Genomic DNA, 13,104 nt, shown 5'->3' with positions numbered 1-13,104 from the left:
TACCTTCTTTACTGTAGGTCGTAAAGAGGACACTGTGCTCCTTACAACACCCACAAGGTTGGCTGTTTTCGTCACTGAGACTCCAGCTAGGTGTGCTTCAATGATCACACATATTTGGAAGTATGAGAGGTCTGACTGGTAGCAGAATGTTTGCATACAACCCATATGACTGTTGCTGATAATCTGATACCTCCACCTTCACGTCCACTAGGTGGCAGACTTCTGTAATAGGTGGTGTGGTTGTAATATGACTTACGACCCATTTTCAAATGGGTGTTAATATTATTTTGTCCACCACCTGCATATACACATACACAAAGTGCTTTTTTCTGGTGGCATAGTGGAACCACAGGTAAAAGAGCTTGTGCAGACCTGCAACTCCTGTGCACCATACTCACATGAGGGGGGAGGGGCAGAGTGGAGCAGGCTTCCTTATGGCCTGAGCTGAACTGATGGAGGGGAAGGTGACTTTTGACCCATGGTTATTTTCCTTGTGGTCACTCTATATGCAACGGCACCCTTTTATAGGTGAAAATAAAACTAACATTTTTTTAAATAAGAGAAATATGTACTCACTTGGATGCATGATCATTTATGAACATACCATAATGTTTTGAGTGGATCTTATAATGAACACAATAACAAATCAACTTGAAGAGTATAGGAACCTTTCTTCCCAGAAAAAAAAAGCATCGTGTATATGTACATACATACACACAAACATACACACACACACACACGCACACATATATATATATATATATATATATATATATATATATATATATATATATATATATATATATATATATATATATATATATACAGTGCTTAAATAAAGTTTTGCATATTCAGGATTTGTGATCATTTTATTGTACTAGATACATGGAATCATATTCAAGGGAGACAGGGGAGACATACAAACAGAAAGAAAACAGTGCAGCCATACAGAAGATACAAAATCACACCAGAAGCACAAGATTGAAAATGTGGGATGCGAAACACAAAAGAAAGGCAGTGCAATACTGTGTACTTATGACTCACAGGCATGCTTGGGATCAACAGATGGGAGTTCATTACCATGTATAGCCACCTCGAGCCCGAAGGCATGCTTGAAAACGACGGGGTATGCTAAGGATAAGAGCATTCAACTTCTCCTGAGGAAGACTGTCCCACTCTTGAATGGCAGCCTGCCACAACTGCACCTTGTTCACAGGAGGATTTTCACTGTTGACAATTGCTCGCTTCAGGTGTCCCCATGCATGCTCCACACAGTTCATTTCTGGAGAATACGCCGGCCACACCATGCATCGAATGGCATGCATATCAAGGAACTCTTGAACCACTCTGGCTCGATGGGGTCGAGCGTTATCATCCACCAGCGTGAAGCCATCTCCCACAGTTGTAGAGAAACCTGCTACCACGGGTTCGAGAATAGCATTTCTGTACATGAGACCAGTCACGTGATACTGGAGAGGAATTAGGGGCGTACGTCGACCAAACATGATGGAGCACCCCTGCTGCTGGTGACGTTCCTGGATGAAGGGTTCGTTCAATCTCTCATTTGATCATCTCCAAACCCTTATGCTCTTGCTTAAAGGGTGCAAACTGATGGTGACCTCGTCTGTAAAGAGTGTGTGCTCCCACTGTTACTGACTTCATTCGCTGTGCATTGTTGCCCACCTTACACGGTCTCTCTTATGGTGTGGATTCAGAGGAACCTTGGGTATGAGTCTTTTTGATGTCAATCCTTCCTCATGAAGTAGATTCCACACTGCCTGATTGGAAACATTCGCTCCTGAGGCCCTCCGCAGATCCTGGCACAAACTGGTAGCAGTTGCAGTTGGTTCTTTGATGTGCTGAAGTCACCACGTACCAATCTTCCTTGCGTGTTGTTTTGCATGGCCGCCCTGTCCTTGGTTGCTCAGCAACTGATTGTGTCTCCCTAAACTTTCTCCACACTCGAGAGACATCACTTTGGCTCACTCCAACACGGGCAGCGACGTCCACTTGGCGATATCCCTCTTGCAGCAGCGTTACAATTCGAATGCAGTCCGTAGCAGAAATGGTTGCTCGAGACACGTTGCCCTTCGTTTTCCACCCACTCTCTGTACAGTTTCCAACTCACTCACAAGTGCGGATAAGACACGGACAATGCCTCCCATCGGGCTGCTTTCAAATCTGCTCAGGGATCATGTGGCAACTACTGCTCTCTATCTGCTGAATATCGAACTCACTTGGGGCATTATGTCGGTTTCTGTCTCAGGCATTGCTCACGTAATGAACACTGTATACTTTTGGAGATTTTGCGACTCAAACCGCATGCAATCATAATATGCAAAACTTTCTTTGAGCACTGTATATATATACAGGGTGATTGGTAATTCGACCTATTACTGGAAAGGGGTAATACTAGAGCTCATTTGCAAGAAATTTGACCCTATGCACCGGGGGTCGGAAATCGATGGATTTCGAGTTATTGCAGTTTGTAGATTTTCGTGACATATTCCGACTTGCGACCAAAAAACTAATAATTGTGAAAAAACTACTACACCCTGGACACTTAATCGACAGGTTGCTAACAGCTGACGAATGAGTGACTACTGGGGAAAAAATTCATGCCCAAAATTCCCATACCCACAGAAAGAAACAATCATTGGTGAACACGTCATGAAGAAATTTGGAAATTATCGTTTAAATCGAAGAGGATTACTCAAAAAATTGGTAACACACTTAGCGTAAAAATTACGGAAAAAACTTCCTCATTTCATAAGCTCTCCAAAAAGATACAAATGTTGTCAACTGGCACACGAGTTGGGGAAAAATCTGAAGAAAAGCGGAGAAGGCACGTTGTAGACCTCTTTGTAAAGTGTAAAGTTGTCGGTTGTGAGAAATGAAGGAACGAAAATGAGTGAAATAATAATGTTATTTACCATTCTCATGATTCCAGATTATCAAAATTAACTGTTACAAAAACTACAAATCCTGTTAAAATTGCCTCCCCCGGTTCGTATGAAAGCACGCAGCCTGCGGCGTACTTCAGACACAGTCACTCGCGTTGACACTCTGTCTCTTATGTATTGGGCGGATGTCACAATTCTCTCTCTCAACTCTTCTTGGGAATCCACTGGTGTACTGTAGACTAACTCTTTCATGTGACCCCAAATGCAAAAGTCGCATGGCGTCAAATCCGGACTCCTCGCCGGCCAGGGTTTCGGGCTGCCTCGACCAAATCATTGCATTGGATAATTGTCTTCCAGCCACTGTCGCACACCCCGGAAATAGTGGGCTGGGCACCCATCATGTTGGTAAATCATACCCCATGTGGCGAGCGGCACATCCTCCAGCAGCGTCGTCAATGCTTCCCTTAGGAAGTTTTCGTAGGTAATGCAGTTTAGGTTTTGTGGCAGAAAGAATGGCCCGATCACATGATTGTGGTTGATTCCCATCCACACATATAGTGAGAATTTTCTCTGGTGAGCATTTTCTTTGGATTTTCTTGGGTTATGACCCTGAGAGGCCGAAAAATGCGCATTATGAAAATTCGTAATACCATCGCGGTCGAATTTGGATTTGTCCGTCCACAGAATTCTTGTCAGTGTCGATATGTAGTAAAAATCGACAAAAATCCATCCTTCTGACAGGATCTCCCTCCTCAATAGCATGCGACTTTTACATTTGGGGTCACATGAAAAAGTTAGTCTTCAGTACACCAGTGGATTCCCAAGAAGAGTTGAGAGAGAGAATTGAGACACAGTGTCAACGCGAGTGACTATGTCTGAAGTACGCCGCAGGCTGCGTGCTTGCATACGTAACCGGGGGATTCAATTTTAACAGGATTTGTAGTTTTTGTAACAGTTAATTTTGATAACCTGGAATCATGAGAATGGTAAATAACATTATTATTTCACTCATTTTCGTTCCTTCATTTCTCACAACCGACAACTTTACACTTTACAAAGAGGTCTACAACGTGCCTTCTCCGCTTTTTATTCAGATTTTTCCCCCAACCCGTGTGCCAGTTGACAACATTTGTATCTTTTTGGAGAGCTTATGAAATGAGGAAGTTTTTTCCGTAATTTTTACGCTAAGTGTGTTACCAATGTTTTGAGTAATCCTCTTCGATTTAAACGATAATTTCCAAATTTCTTCATGACGTGTGCACCAATGACTGTTTCTTTCTGTGGGTATGAGAATTTTCTGCATGAATTTTTTCCCCAGTAGTCACTCATTCGTCAGCTGTTAGCAACATGTTGGTTAAGTGTTCAGGTGTAGTAGTTTTTTTCATAATTAGTAGTTTTTTGGTCGCAAGTCGGAATATGTCACGAAAATCTACAAATTGCAATAACTCGAAACCCATTGATTTCCAACCCCCGGTACATAGGGTCAAATTTGTTGCAAAAGTGCTCTAGTATTACCCCTTTCCAGGAATAGGTCGAATTACCAATCACCCTGTATATATATATACACACACACACACACATAAGGTGGTCCATTATAACATGGAGAAAAAAAAATATCTATGATTTCAATGCATAGTTGCTAATTTTGTTCCATTGGGTCTCGACATACTCTGTGGAAAATTTTGTGGCAATGGAAAAATATTTAGGGGTATATATAAGCTCTCAAAAATGTTCCATACCGACTATATGCTATGTGATGGATGTATGAAACAGTTTTGCATGTATTAACACTATGTTATAAAACATAAAACAAATAGGTTATTTTACATTACTTCTTAGTGTTCAAATAGGTTTATTCAGTTTACTAGTAAGATGAAACAAGTGTACAAAGGAAATCAACACTTGATAAAAAGTCCTGCAACAGCAGTATTGCATCATTATCTCAGTTTGAAACAAAGATTCATGGAAAGAAAACGTAAGGGACTGATTGTGAAGAAGAAATTTAGGTCCTATAGAAGTAAATATTTTAATGAACTTCATCTACCAATTAATTTGTTGTTTCAAATTTGTGTGTTCATTTCTTATACAAGTGAGGGGGGGGGGGGGGGGGTCTGGGATGGTTGAATTTGTTCCTTTCAATTTCTTCAAATCTTAGATTCTATCTAGCTTTCGGACAGAAAGTTCACGATGCTCACAGCAGCTATTAGTGCCACAGCTGATGGCCAGAATCTTGACAGCACAGTGAAGCATAAGCGAGCTGCCAATCAAGAAATCATTGACAAAACCTGCGCGAAACACCTAGACACTTTCCTTAGTCTTGCACTGGGATAGTACGCTGATGAAAGATCGAACGAATCTGAATGCAATTGTGGATAGACAGTATGAACCTGTTACAAATTATGAAGTTAACAAAATACTAGGTGCTGCAAAGGTACGTACCATCTGGAACAGGAGAGATACAAGGTAAAACCATGCAGCAGCTTGCTACTCTTTTGGGATATACTTCATGAGAAAATAAAGGTTCAATTAATTCAGTCTCCCTTTGTATCCAGTGTTTGTTTCCAGCTAATGTTGATTTCAGGTTTCAATATGAAGGGAAGAGCTGGACTGACTAATACAAATTCTAAGTCAAAGCAATCAGCAATACTGTTGAACGTTTAGTGGCTCTTATATCCAACTTTAATGAGCCAATAACAAGGAAAAAAAGTGAAGTGGAGAGCCTAATTCAGGTCGTCGGGAACCATGTTTCAGATGCTTGGATTTTAAAGAAGTTGATTTTGAAATTAACACTGACTGAATATTTAAATTTATCTTTTATTTGTAATAAATTACAATTCTGAAATAAATAATTGTATTTTAGTGATCATTAATTTCATAGGTCAAAGATTTCAATTTCTTTATTTATGATTGAATACTGTAAATGTGCCATATATCCCATATACATTACATATACATCCTTATGGCAAAATTTCATGTCGCTTGAGCGACCTCTAAATTTTTTTCCAATTGGGCTGAATTTTTGTAGCAAACTATGGTCATGAGAAAGGAACAAAATTAGGAACTACGCAAAATTAAATTCGAAAAAAAAAAAAAAAATTGGACCACCCTTCCACACATAATGTCAGAAGCAAATATTCTAGATTCTCTAGGCTATCTGCAAAGCTCAGGTTCCAAGACAGAAGCAAATATTCTAGATTATCTAGGCTATCTGCAAAGCTCAGGTTCCAAGACAGAAGCAAATATTCTAGATTATCTAGGCTATCTGCAAAGCTCAGGTTCCAAGACAGAAGCAAATATTCTAGATTATCTAGGCTATCTGCAAAGCTCAGGTTCCAAGACAGAAGCAAATATTCTAGATTATCTAGGCTATCTGCAAAGCTCAGGTTCCAAGACAGAAGCAAATATTCTAGATTATCTAGGCTATCTGCAAAGCTCAGGTTCCAAGACAGAAGCAAATATTCTAGATTATCTAGGCTATCTGCAAAGCTCAGGTTCCAAGACCAAAATACAGAAGAAAAATAGATCACAAAGATATTCATTCCAATATGATGATGGTGGTGGTTCAGGAATTGGCAACCTGGTTTTCTAAGAGCTGACAACGTTTTTCTTATGAGTTGTCAACATTTAATGCTTTCTTTGATGGATTCGCAAGGTGAGGCAAATGCACAGAAGGGGCATGTATTTTGAACACATCTACGCTTCTCGTAAAAACCCTGACGAATGTTCCAAACCCATTATTCCCAGCATGGAAATCTGAGCCAAAATATTAAAGGAAAGGGAAAAGGGTGTCATATGTACGAGAAATTCCCTCTGGGCCAAGAACATGACTGTTCCAATGAACATGTGCAGATGGCTAGAAAAAGAAGATACAACGAGGTTTATGACTGCAGCTAAAAATAACAAAAGTGACAAAGGTTCCGAGCAATGACAGCTGGTAGTCTGGATCTATGGGTGTGAACCTCTGCATTACATCCAGGAGTGCTATCACCCTGCCCAATTACTCATCCATTTTTGCATACTAAATGATATTAATTGTATTGACAATGAAAGTTATGATGCACCTTTCACTGATATAAAAATTTAAAAAATATGATTTCTTACAAGTTTGAAATACCCTGGTGATATTTTGTCAATCAGGAGAAGAGCGATGTTGTCAGTCTTCTTTGTGACTTGTAGAAAATTCAGCATTCGGTGGTCTGACAAAATCACTTACAACAAAGCAATACCTCAAGTGATCACATTCACAAATTACCAATTCATGTAACACAACAAATTCAATGAGACTAAAGATGTAACGAAATTTTCAAGTGCACAATGCAGGCATGCAAGTAAAAAAACAGAAGTCAATCTTAATATTTTCCTGCTATTTCTATGTATATGAATGGAAGAATAAACCACTGAATGATTTCCCTTATAGTGATCCCCCTCCCTTTTGTCTGGCAGTAAGACATGTCATGGATCAAACAGTGTCAGGGTACTGAATTGGTGAAAGAAATAGATATTTTAGGCATTTTTGGTGCACTTCGGCAAGAAGTATCCTTCGACATACCATCTAGTTGTACAAAATTGTGCAGAATATGTTTAAATTTTTGAATTAAAGGGTTTTCAATGATGTGTCAGCTGATAGCCATGTTGGGCTTATTCTTTGTTCTGGTGGATCAGATAGGACCATGAATATTCCTTGGCAAAATAATTTAGCACCGAACTCTGATGTTTTAATGCATTATGTAGCCAAGGCACTGAACAGTAATGAATTACTTTTGTCGGGAACTATTAAAAATGCAAAGCCATATTGTGGAACCCTGCAGGGTAGGCGAAAAGATAAAGATACACTCTATAAGAGGTATGCCCCATTAGTGACACTGACGGTCGAAAAGAAACCAGAAAGTCCTGGCAGTTATTAATAGTAAGGATAATCTTTGTTTGCCAGGGGCAATTGTGCTCAGCAAAGCCGAGATAAATAAACACAAACTTAAGGTAAGGACGATGGCAAGGTATGATTAAGGCAAGGAGGGACAATTTCCCCATGGTCTTTCTCGCTGGGGTAGCTGCCGATCACTGTTGCCAACTTCGCTCTTTTGTGCAGTCGTTTGACTGAACTGTGGCACCCGCCCTCTGCCCCACCATGATGCCACCACTGGCTCTGGCCCATAAAGACCAACCTTTGCCATGAGTGTACATTTTACCGTGACGTGATATTCATATATAGGGTGTGTCACCCACCCCCTCTTTCCTCCCCAGGTATTTTTATATATAGCGCTGTGGCTAAGGTGAAGATGACAATATTATTATCTGGGAATCCTTTACTTTCGATTTCATATAAACATCATTGGATTATTGAGATGGGTGATGCCGCCAAATCTAGGCTGTGAAAATTAAGAATAAATTGCCATCATTTTAAAGCTAACGGTAACAGCAGCGGCCACACCCCTCCGACACCTAAAATTACCCTAGGAGGCACTTTATGCAGCCTTCGTTAATCTAGCTCCTTGAGACACCTTTAGCTCAATTAATGGTGAAATGTAGCTCTTTTATACACATCAGGTTTGGAAACACTACCAGGATGGCCGTATGAGGCAAGGAGAAATGCATTAACTTTATGGGACCATTATTTTATTTGTTCTCTCGGGAATATCAAACACCCAATGACGTAGAAAAGTACATGGACGGAAAAGGGACACGTTGAACTATGTCATAGTACAAGGAAAAGTTGAAACTCCCATTTGATTAGCCGTAACTTGAAGTTGATTTCCCATAAGGAATACATGGGATTCTGTAAATACTTATTAATCGTATGTTTCAAACATCGTGTCTAGCTTACTAATCAACTTGAAAAACAGTTTCCACTTGCAACATGGAGAAAAATTCACTCTCTCTCGCATACTAAACCCTTTTTTAAATAGCAGTGCCCAATCCAACTATATTGAAATAAATGCACAAGTAGTGCGTGATTGTCCCTCCTCGCCTTAATATTCAAAGCAGCAGCAATGATATACACCCTCGTTAATCCGGACTTCCCTTAATCAGGACAGGGGAAAAAAAAAACCCACAGAATGAAAGGTTTTAAATGTGGCTAGAAGTAAACAAGAGAACTTCCCAAAGAAAAGGCAGTCAACCACTGATGAAATTCTGTATCCCGTGCACTTTGTACTGTACTATATAGTGTATTTAGGCCTATGCCTTTTAAGTACACCATAATAAATGTGTAATAAATGTGTTTTGTTGCCATAAACGGAGTTTTAATGCACTTTCTACTGTTCTTTTAGGTTATTTCAATTAATCTGGACTTTCATTAAACCAGTCAACTTATCCCCCCCCCCCATTAGTCCAGATTAAGGAGGTTTTTACTGTACTGTCCAATTCTAAAATTAGATGGAGGAAGAAACTACGAACTTATTTGAGTGACACCTTTTGCCCTGGAAAAACTAGTTTAGTGAACCACCAGAAACATTTCGATATTGTAGTTTCAGTTTGGATTCTACTGGTAACAGTACATTACTGTGCAAAATGTCAAGTTTGTTTAATACTCCCTCTGTCCCATAATTATAGTCAGGTATGCCAAAATGGTAAATTTTTATTTATGTTCTTTTGGATACTTGATTGGCCAATTTGTACTGATCCTTGAGTAATAACGTTGTATGACTCATTCCCGTGTTTCATTTTCTTCTTCTGTATACACAAATGTCACAGTTTGAATATTGGACAAGTATTTTGCAGTGATCAGAACGCTAAATTTTAAAAGTAGCTTCGCTACAGCTATAGCTACTCTTCCAAAATGTAGCTTCGCTACAGCTACAGCTACATTTACCAAAAAGTAGCTCGCTATGCTACTCCTGTTCGCTACTCGCTACTTCGCTACTTTTTGCGCTACTTCTGCATAAAAAAATTAAAACAAACATATGGGTATTAAAAAAATCCCCTACTACTGGTAAATAGATTCTGTTATTTGTTATCATGATTCCAGTCATTTGATAATTTTGATAGCAGTGTTACTTCAGTTACTTATTTTCACTATAGTTTTTGAGAATACCATACCTATGCAAGTGGCATATCAAATCAAATTTGATATATAAATACTGCAATTAGGGTGTTACCCAAATTAATTATTACAACTATACACAAATAAAATTTGGTAGGATTACGTATTTATGTTCACATCAACATATTTTTCTTGAGAATAAATATTTCATTTTTTATAGACTGATATGAAATCAGCATTTTAAATGAAAAGTACCTGGAGCCCTTTGACTACAAAAGGGCCCCAGGTTCGAAACCCAGCGAAGGCACATAGTGGTTAGGATGCAGTCTCGATCAGCTTATCTATGCATAAAACGGATCCAAAACAAAAACTAGGAAAGATGCCAAGTTGGGAGGATGAGATCCTCCTGTCCCTCCATTCCCCACACTGTTCATCACTCATCATTCTTCCTCGTTCTCACAATTAGCCGAAAGTGGCAGAGAGCTACTATAGATAAGAGAATAATTAAATAAACCATTCATCCTCATTGTCATGATTGAGAGAAGTTTAAGAATAGATGAGGAGGTAAACAGAAGAGGACAAATGGGTGGTGGACTATATCAAAGCATTCAAAGATTAATATGGAACAGGGATGTACCTATGAAATGAAAGAAGGTAATATATAACACATACTATGAGCCAATAATTATGAATGGAGCAGAGACTTGGACAATGACATAGAGAGACAAAGAAAAGGTGCATTCAGTGGAGCTTAAATTTTAAGGAGTCTTTTGAGGAAGACTAGAAGGGATAGAATAAGAAATGAGGAGATCCGACAGACAATGGGTGTGGCGAAGCTTCAGGACAGAATAGATCAGGCACAGATGAGATGGTTCGGATACATGAAGAGGATGGATGCAGAAAGACTACCAGTAAGAGCTTACAATGCACAAGGAGTGGGAATAAGGCCAAGGGGGAGACCAAGATGTCGGTGGAAAGAGCAGATAGTGGAGAGTGTTAGTAGAAGAGGATAAGATTGGAACACCTTGGAAAGAGAGGAGTGGTGAAAGACCTGGAAAAAATGGAGAAGTTTGACTTCTATGCCGACCCAGCCAGAGGCAGGAAACGGCAAAGGATGATGATGATGTCATGATTAGCAAATTTACAGAAAAGTGACGCAAAAGAAGGAGATATACATAAATTTGAAAACTATGTATATTAACTAAAGAAAATTGTCGTTTCTGCAAGAAAGTCAATAACTCGTACATACTTTTTGCAATATGATAAAATTATTGAGGAAACTGTCGTGTAAACCTGAGTGTAAAAAGGTTAAAAGGTAAAGTGTTCCCCTGTGCATAGCACCATGCCATGAAGGCGTATAGGGGGTGTGGGGGTAACGCCCCACACTTTCTTGATCTGGTCGTGAGTGGGGTGATGTGATCAGCATCACGCCCCTGACCACCTTTACCCCCCAGGTACCCATGTTATTCGACGCTGGGTAGGAGCCGGGGCCGCTTCCATCGTTAGAAAAGTTCCCGGATTTGAACTGGCCGGGGATCGAACCCGGGACCTTGAGCATGGTAGTCAGATGCGTTACCGACTGAGCCACCGCGGCCACCTGAGTGTTCTAAACGTATTGTAATTTTAAAATTTGTGAACAAATACTATCGTGAAAATAATTGTCATTCCAGAGACTCTATCATTCATGTAACAATAATTTCTTGCTGGTGAGATCCTATATACTGACGATGATCAATGCTGTTAACGTACTGAGCCATTTATTGCTGGCATTATTCCCTTGTCAGTGGAAAATCCATCGTTCGTTTTTGCACTGCAAGTTCTGTCTTACACAGCAATTAATGACATTTTGGTGTCTCTTACACCATGAATATCCACAGGATTTGTTCCGGAGGTGACGCAAACGAGGCACTTTTTTCCAGTGGTGCAGCAAACTAGGCATGTTTCTCTCCAAAATAACGATGCAGCTAAAAAAACGTAGCTGTTAGCAGGAATATATTCATATATGTCAGTTAGTTATCTGGATATCTGAATTATTCAGATACTAATTAAATAAATTACGCAGATATCTATAATCTAAAATCTAGATAATCTGCATTTCCATGTAATAGACTGTCTTTATGAACCTCCTGCAAAATTAAGGGTTTCTGTCGATTTTTTCTGACGCTGTTGCCACATTCAAAATTCACCTCAAAATGCTGAGAAAAAATGTAGCTGTAGCGAAATTTTCGCTACAACTACAGGAATTTTGTAGCTTCGCTACCGCTACAACTACAATTTTCAAAATGTAGCATCGCTACAGCTGCCGCTACAAATTTTGTAGCTAGCTACAGTAGCGACGCTACAAGTAGCTCGCTACTTCTGACCACTGGTATTTTGTGACAACAAACAAAAGTGTACCGGACAATAATTATGGGACAGAGGAAGTAATAAATAGCAGCACTCTGACTACTCTGTACCGTTCCAAATGTGAAGGAACACATGAAAATGAATCCCCAAAAAAATATGAACGGTACAACAGGAGTGTATGCCAATGTGTATACACCGATGTTCAACTTGCTTTATTATGAGGGCCCAGATAGTTATGCACTTCAGAAAAACATCTTACATTTTTAAAAATGTTTTTCAGTTACCGTAAAAACCCCTCATGTAAATAGATATTTGTTCTTTTTTTACATTCTATGATTTAACATGTAATACATGTAAAAGTTGCAGTTAAGAATTCTTTCACACACTCTTGTTTACCCATCTCTCTTATAATTTATACATGAAAGAAAAATTACATCCTTGCAGATCATGCTAAATCTCAAATTTTCAACCTCAAAACTCTTGTTTTCGATGATAATATTTTCATACTGAGGTAAAAAGAAACACTACTTCACAAGCTAGAGAATATTTTAAGGCAACTGTATTTGCATTCTTGTGGTTTCTCTCTCTAGTCGAGTGTTCCCGCGAATACGACGAAAGAAGCATTATCACCACGTTTTGTAAAAGAAGGCAATAGAGAGCAGTGACGAAAGAATTTAGGAAGTTCCTTTGTCAAGAATAAGGCACCATGTTTTGGGTTCCGGTTATGACCACGTGTCACCCTGTAACTGGTTGGATGGACTCCTCTAGTGGGAGTGAGGCCAGCAGTCAGTAGGCAGGCACTGGCCCTCGAAGGTTGTTACACCACAGGGTATTTATCAAGACAATACGCCCAAAGCACAAGCATAAAATATAACT

Source organism: Lepisma saccharinum, chromosome 16 (assembly GCF_977018435.1).
Source record: "Lepisma saccharinum chromosome 16, izLepSacc3.1, whole genome shotgun sequence".
NCBI classification, from domain to species: Eukaryota; Metazoa; Arthropoda; class Insecta; order Zygentoma; family Lepismatidae; genus Lepisma; species Lepisma saccharinum.
The sequence above is the reverse complement of the archived record's forward strand: the minus strand, read 5'-3'. Positions refer to the sequence as shown.